The following is an 8,495-nucleotide window of genomic DNA, read 5'->3' as shown; positions in this document are numbered from 1 at the left end:
AAAGCAGCACAACCCCAGGCTCAACAAACAATTATTCGCTGGAGGGGCATCTTTTTTGTTGAATTTGTATTAGCTTACGTTTATTTTATGTTATGTTGTCCGCTCACTATCTCGTCTCATGACCACACTCCCGCATAATTATGACAGATTGCTACCACCTTTTGTGTTTGTTCGTCAGTTGTTGCTTGTACGCAGGTCAGTGCAGTTTTATTGAATTTCAGTCATTTATTATTAACATTTCACAAATAATTGTTTTGTTTAGATGAATTAAGATATTTTCCTGAAGAGGGCAGAAAGTTTTGCCGAAAACGTTCGAAATTATGTATCTATTTCATTTCTGTATTAATTTTGAATTATGCAATTCAATGTTATTAAGTTGTTATCGATTGTCTGTCTATGGTTTTTAAAAAGTACCTCTCTACCAAAGCTATATTATTGAATAAATCTTTCCAAATTTTTTTAATTCACAATTTTTCTTCCTATTGACATTAAAGTTTTTCCAAATTTTGCTGAATTGGAGATGACGTTTCTTATTTGGCAACACTGATGGGAAATGGAACTCGGGCTGAGGCAGATATAATAAAGAGAAACAAGGAAAACCTCGTAAACTTAAATTTTCTCACTTTGTGAGTTGCAATTTATCAAACCTTTGAAAAACATAATAAGAATTCACTTTAAATTATGAGTATTTGGCACTTTTTAAATTCCACAATTCTCGTATGCTTCGTTTTGTTTCGAACGCAGAACGATATAAAATGATTTCAAAGTGAAAGAAAAAAAAATTCTTCAATCAAAAATTATTTCGAAAAGAAAAAAAATTAAAACAGGGAATTAATTAGACGATAAGGAATTAATTATTAAATAAATTAATAAAATATTAAATCAATTAGGCTAATAAAAAATTAAGATAAGATAAGAACGAACATGAATTGAAAACTTTCTAACAGTTCCCTTCATTGGTAAAGCATCGAAACGTTTTGTCGGCAATATGTCAAGTTTTATTAAAATGAAGTTCAACGTTGATATTATTCAAGTGTATAAAACATTTAAAGTTGGTTCTTATTTTTAGCTTAAATCTAGGACTCCCTCCTGCTTGTGTTCAAATGCCGTGTACAAGTTCACTTGTTCGCATGACGCGAACTGTACATACATGGGTATGTACAGTTCGCGGCATTTGGCCACGAGAGTGAGGGAGCACTTAGATTTAACTAGTTTGAACAGAAAAAGTGCCATTAACCCATTTACGGCCGGTGTCCTTTTAAACGGAGCAGAAGTTTCTAGCAAGTCTGCAGTTGCATTTACACTGTCATCATCAATGCGCGGTTGTCTTCGCACGGTGCGTCTTTGGTGAAGAGACTTGTACTCCAGGCAGAGTAGTTTTTGCTTTTTCTCAATTTCATCGAAATTTTCTCGTTCCGTGGATAGAAATTGCTCGAATGCATTGTAGCCTATAGGTTTGGTTTGCACATGTGGTCAATGATATCTCAGCACTTCGAAGAGCCGTGCTCACTTTGTGAAACTGCTGCAGCAAACCTGTTCAAAGATGAAGCATAAAAACAAATTCCAATTCTTCCAGTTTTTGCAAAAGATTTTAAGTTTGTAGTCTTGTATTACCCTTTTCGTTGTTGTCGTCATAGATGTGAGTGAGGGCTTCAGTAATGTAGACATAATTTTCACAGACAGCAGTCGTAGCTTTGGCATGGGCCTCCCAACGTGTGTCGGATAAACGTTGCAAATTTTTTGAGCCAAACAACTTTTTAGGTGGCAAACAACTTTTTAGTACTGCCCAACGTCTTGTAGAGGCCGAAAAAAAGCAATAAAGTTCATAGACTACGCCGAAAAAGTTCACTGCTTCCACGCAAGAGTCAACTGATAAATGTGTTACTTTTTTTAGACAGAAGGGTTCCACTTTTCTTATTTTTTTTCTTGAAAATTTTTTTCAGGAAAAATTTGTTATTTTATTTACTTCATTTTTAGGAAAAGTGGGGCCTCTGTCTGCGGGGCCCCTGTGCTTTAGCACACCCTAGCACAATGGTTAATCCAGGCCTGGGCATTAAGGCGATGTGAAAATCAAAAAATTTAAAAAAATCAAAAATCGAATTATCACACAGGGTGACTATTGCTATGTAGAGCATTTCTGTAAAATTTCACGCAAAAATATTCAGTAACCTTAAACATGTAGTCGATTTTGTCCCTGGCGTTTGTTGCCAGCACAGAGTTGCCAGGTACAAATTTTTTGAAGAAAAAAACTTTGTTTATTTTTTTAAATTATAAAAATTTCCAACTTTAACAACCACAACAACAATTACATATGACGCGACTGCTAGTTGCCCTTTTAGTTAAAGGCTGGGGGTGTACGGTAAGATATTAAACAATCACCCGGCAACCCTAATTTTGCTTGGTCAGCAAAAACTGATGATATTAAAGCTTTTTTCACTTCTATGGCAAGAGTAGGAATGCACTGTGCATAAGATGACACTTTGGTTTTGTTGTAGTAATATGTATTACATAATCCAACAACGCACTGCACTAATATTCGATTGTTTTGGGCGATTTACATTTGTTTTTTTGAGAGATATAGTACCTTCAACTCTACCAATGGTAGCTTACACATCAACCAACCAACTTTATATGTGCTTGTAAAACGTGTACAAACGAATGAACAAGAGTTGCTGCCTTTGGTTTGCGAATATTTTCTAACATGTTCACAGCAAAAGATTGCAGAGCAGGATCATCACTGGATACTGGGGCATTGTCACATTCAGATGTATATACTTGGTGCAGCTGGTTCGAAAGAAGAGTCATTTTCTTCATCAATTGCTGCAGAAAACTTCTGTTTTTTCCAGTTCTCTTCCTCTACCACTTGTGACTTCTTTGCTGCAGCGAAATCATCTACTCGCTGTTGTTTGAGGCTCTTGAAAAACAAGTTTTTTGTGTGAATGATAAATGTAAAGAACACAAAATAATCCATGTAAATCAGTTCAGTTTATTTTTATTTCTGACTGTCACAACAAAAAACAATATATACCAAACATAACAAATAATACTCTTTCGGACAAATGGCAGCAAAAATCAGTGATAGTCAAGAAAAAACTTCTCAACATAGCTCGACTAGCTTTAGTGAAAGCACAACCCTGTCTTTACAGACATAGAAATCAGAACATCTGAATCTCTTTCCCGCGAGGAAATGCTTTAGGAAAAGGAAAAATCCACTACCTACTATCTAGAGTTGGTTGCACTACATCTACAATGGTGAAGTGGGGTTGTAGAATTGGCAGTAACTCATTGTCTCTCTCATATGGCTCCATTCAACAAATGTTGTTAGAAGAGCCACGTCAATGACAACAACTGACCAACCCCAGCACACAATATGAGACCTGTCTATGCATGACCCAACCCTGTTATCAAAGAATATACTTATAGTACTTATACAAGCCTGTGATCGAACAAAAGTTTGGTACATTTCACAGAAAATCACTAGACAAAAAAATTTGTAAGAACTCACCTTTTTGTTAACTCTCTTTTGAAGCGTTTTCGTTGTCCTTTTGTCAAGAGGCCCAATTTGGTATAACGGTGCTTCTACTCCATGATAACGTTGGGAGAGGAGAAACCTCAATTCTGTTTTAGGAATGCGATCTTCATTTGAAAAGAGAATAGTTAGCTTTTTTTCCAGCTTCCTGAAAAAATAATTCCTTATGAGTGCTCTATCTTTGTAAACATGCAATTAATTATTTCAACACATTAAGGTTTTGAAAAGTGTCTGCTATTTGGTTATTGTACGTGTACTGTCCATTCATGCAAGCTATATGTTAGTATTTTTAACAACTACCGATACCCTTCATCCATATGAAAATATACGAGTTGGTCTATGTTTTATGCCACTACCAAGCTTAATTAAAACCTGTCAGAGATAAAGTACTTGAGTATCACCTTCAACAAAGCACAGAATGCAAGAACATAACGTACCATAGTGTTGGTAAATCAGCAGTGGGAAGCTCCTTCGAGGGTCCAATGACAGAAGAGCTTTCCGTGCTTCTTACTCTTTTTTAAAACTTTTAGGCATGATTTAACAGTTAACAATGCTACCCACAACAAGGTCACCTTTATGAACTAAAGATAATATGTGAAGAGATTAATGCAATTTTTTGAAAACAGATAATCTACATACAGTACAGAGAACTAAGAATTTAAGTGCTGAAAACTTGAGATGTCTGAGCCTTCCGTAATACCTCTGGTAATACTATGAACTTTATTAATGTCATTTTAAAAGCTATATATTATAAACGCAGAAATATCAGAACCACAAACTGCAACTTGACCTGAACAAGCAGTTCTTATTCCAGAAGACCTGATAATTACAGACATTGCCTCCTACTTTACATGATTTGGAAAACCTAGCCTAACCTAACTTTGAACCGAAGCCTGAATGATTTAACAACCAAGCATAAAATTATAGTAAACAGTTCGGCTAAAACAACTTCTTATCTGAATTTTGCAGCCTTATCTTCAGTAATCAGCATCAAGCTATAAATCTCTAGTCTCAGGAGTAAGGACTTTCAGCAGCAGACAGCAATCGCTCACGCGCGCGTGTGTGCGGCACACAACGCGTTTTCCCTAACTAGCCAATCAGAGCGCGCTATCTGGATCACGTGGATTGATGCGTTGTGATAGTATTTTTGTGGAATCACCTTGCAAGAATTAGAAAATACTAATCTTAAAATGATTACATGTTTACGGATACTGGATTTTATTGCATAAAACTTCACAAAAATACTCTACACAACAGTAGTCACCCTGTGTGATAATTCGATTTTGTCCATTCAAATTTCACATCGCCTTACTGGGCATAGCCTACAGCGTTAAAATTGAGAAGGAGGTTGATATTGATAGGTTTTTGCCAACCAATAAGAAAATATTTGAATTTTTATTTTGTTTAAAAAAAACGCGTGTGTTACCTAATGATATTCCTATTTGTTTTTCCTACGGTTTTCCCGAAAGCACCCTTTAAAAGTTTTTAAAATCGACTGATGACAAAAAAATCTTAGAAACGGAGCTTTCTAGAGAACCTTAAGAAAAACAAGTGTCATAAGGCAACACACGCGTTTTTTTTTAGCTTGGAAACCCAACCTTTGTGCGATGTCCTTTGAAATTTCAAACGACGCTTTAGGGCGTCAGGATGCACAGTTTGAGAATCACAGTAACACACAAATAAAACATAACCAAATTTTAAATATTGTAATTTATTATATTGTAATCATGCTGAAAAAATTGGAAACTTTTAAGGACTCCCTGAAAACTCTTTGCAGACCCGCTGGGGATCCCCCAGATGGGAACCGTTGTTCTAAACGTCGATCTCTCGATACTCAAGTCACTTACCTTAATTTTAACTCTAGACGTCAGTGCCCATAAGCTAAATTTAGTTTAAGAATTTGGAATACTTTTCATTAATAAGTTTAAGTCTTTACACAGTCTCTTTGATAAAAGAGAAAAAAAATCTTCAAAATTGCAATCAGCGTGTATGTGCTCGTACAACATATTCGTTGCGCTGCCTAGGCACAGTCCACCTGTGACGCAAATGTGATGCGAAAAAAATATAAACCGAATCCTATTATTAGGATTCGAATTATTCGAATAGTTTAGGAATGGAATCGATTCGGAATTCATAATCCAAATTGCCCATCCCTAGTCACGCTTCAAGCAAGTGATGACATCTCATGCAAGCGACGTTTTGTTCACGAATGCTAGAGCGTAGGCTACACTGTACAGTCCGTTGGCGGTCAGGATGGCAGTATAGTTCTTTTTCATTGCACAATTCTTTGCCTCCGTTTCGCTTGGTTTTCTTTGGAAGGTAAAACCTTTTTTTTATTACTTTGAACTACACTTTAGTTCAGTTTACACTGTATTTCTTGTTTGACGAAATGTAAAGAGAAGCGATGCTGTAAAAACAGAATACAGGAACAAAACCAACGAACGAAGACGATGGCACAATAACAGTGGTTTAAGATAAGTTTTAGACTTCTATGTAATATAAATATAGACCTAAAGTTTATGTGTAGATGAAAGCACATTTTGCTGTGGCCGCTAAGCCAAGTATGTAGATGAATCAATTGATATCAACAGTCGTCTCCATATTTCTAAAATAAGTGGAAGTGCGCTATTGCTGATAACACTTGGAGGGCTGAACCTAACATTTAGCTTCAAATGAAAACAAACAAAAATGAGAATGAAAGCAACAAAATTGAGACACATGTCAAAAATATATCGATTTATTCACAGTAGGCCTACCTGAAGTTATTACGAAATAATTTGTTTCGTTTCGACCTCAAATGCATTGTTGTGATTTTGTTTGTTTATTTCAAAGCAAACTTCTATGCGAAGTATTTTGTTTTGACCGAAAAAAGTAGATGAGGGAAAAAGTTTTGACCGAAAAAAGTAGAAAAAAGTAGATGAGGAATAGCGCTGCAGCATAGAATTTTTTATCTGGGATCAACGGGATGAAAATCTAAATTAAAATCACCAATTAGAAGCTCTATTGGAAATGTTCTTGACTTGTAACACAAATTGTAATGTATATTTTTCATACAATATTTACAAAATGAGTTAGAATAGATATTCTAATTTGTTTTATGTCTTGCTGCAGGCATTCAGGTCTCATGGCTTTGCAAAATTTTGTCTTTTCATCGCTTGTCAGTCTTATCATGGTGTCTTTTTCAAAGATGAATTGAATAAGCTGTCGCTATCGACAGTGTAATATACAGGTAGTTCAATAAGATAAAGAGAAAGTTTTTAGCATGGTTTGCCAAAGAAACAGAATGTTTTTACATTGAAAACGAGGTTTCGCACATTGCCATCGATGCTCCAAAACTAGAGTGAGAGCCAGTTTGAAAGTAAAAAATACTAAAGGCATATATTCAATCACCATCTCCGCTTGAAGCAGATTGGGCATCAACCTGGGTTATCTGTTTCCATGAGTCATGGTTTTTAGCTAGCTCGTCCAAAGTCTTCAATTTGAGTTCGGTCCATGTTTGGATGTTGTCATGCCATCGCCTTGATGGTCTGCATATTTTTCTCTTTCCGTTAACTTTACCTTGCATGCAGAATTTCCTGACTGTATTTTTGCGTGTAGCTTCGTTATGACCGAACAGTTTTAGAATGTTTGATTTCATTGTTGCTGCAATTGCGTGTAGCTTCGTTATAGTCAATAGGTTTTCTATTTTCATGTAGTCAAGTAACCTTTTGTTGGTCATGCGTCTCATAATGTGATTTCGGAAAGTAGTGAGTTTTTTCATTGTTATGGAGGTCCAATTTACACATTCTATATTGTACAGCGCTACTGGTACAACGTAAGTGTTGAACATTTTTTATTTTAATTTGATTGGGAGTCTATTGTAGGTTAAAATTTATTTATTCTTTTTAAATGCTGCCCAGCCTAGGCCAGTAGCGCACCCAGAAAAATTGTTAGGGGGGGGGGGGGGCTAATTCAGAAATGTCGGCCGAGTGATTTGCGACAATAGTGACAGTAGGCCAATGCCCATCACCGGCCATCAGTGCCGGTCTTTGGGGTGTGCAAACCGTGCGATCGCACAGGGCCCGCAATTTACTCAGAAAATGCAGTAGTTTTGTTATTTCCAATGGAAAAATTTGAATTCAAACATAGAGACTCAACGGGTGCAACCTATTTTGTTCCCTGAACATTTCGTACCCTGAAAAGATCGAGAAAAAAACAACAGAGCCGAAGTCGCTGATCGGGGTTGCACCAAACATTTCAAAATTTTTCTCGGTCTTTTCAGGGGACGAATTTGGTCGAAATTTGATTTTGTTACTCCAATTTCAGGGTACGGAATCGGGGTAAAATTTTTTTAGGGGACGAAATAAGTTGCATCCAAATCAACATAGAGACATAGCTTTATATTTCCGAAAAGTGCTGAGGAAAGCATGATCTTATCCTTTTGCTATGCCACCGGACAGCACCATATTACAGTAATATTCATACCCAAATTTTTGTTGAACATGCTCTCAAAATGCCCCAAATTCAAAGCAATTTTTCAAAATTTTCGTTCTCTCAAATCAGATTAGAAGTTGGCCTAGTGAACCCCAAGCTATTAGAACCATCAACACTCTCATCCCTACGTCCACTCTCGCAATCTTCTACAGATCTCGACTTTTCGTCATGTAGGTCTATGACAAGATAAAATTAGCTTTCCGTTTGCCAACACAGATAAGTGCGAAACCAACAACTAGCACGAAAACAGTTTGAAACAAAACACTAATTTTGTAAACAGTGGACTAAATTTGATGTGGACGTTTTTCCTATGTACAAAACATTCAAAATTAGTTTGTATTTTCAATTAGTCCCAGATGCTTTCGCTTCTCTGCTCAAATGTCGTAGGCCTATACAGTTTTACATGTCCGTGTGATTCGGCATTGACGTATGACGGTATGGTACATCGGTATGTCCAGTTGTCCACCAGACATTTGACCACGAGAGTACGGGA

General features: G+C 36.4%; 1 long non-coding RNA gene across 1 annotated transcript; it reads right to left on the bottom strand.

The window, feature by feature from the left end:
- Positions 1–2,745: 2,745 nt before the first annotated feature.
- Positions 2,746–4,484, bottom strand: LOC145774882 (uncharacterized). Its single transcript, XR_014290074.1, has 3 exons — positions 3,967–4,484; positions 3,506–3,677; positions 2,746–2,914 (listed from the first exon to the last, which is right to left on the bottom strand). It is a non-coding gene; the product is annotated as an uncharacterized LOC145774882 (long non-coding RNA).
- Between the last annotated feature and the right edge of the window lie 4,011 nt (positions 4,485–8,495).

This window comes from Aplidium turbinatum, chromosome 7 (assembly GCF_918807975.1).
Source record: "Aplidium turbinatum chromosome 7, kaAplTurb1.1, whole genome shotgun sequence".
Taxonomy (NCBI): Eukaryota; Metazoa; Chordata; class Ascidiacea; order Aplousobranchia; family Polyclinidae; genus Aplidium; species Aplidium turbinatum.
The sequence above is the reverse complement of the archived record's forward strand: the minus strand, read 5'-3'. Positions and strand labels throughout refer to the sequence as shown.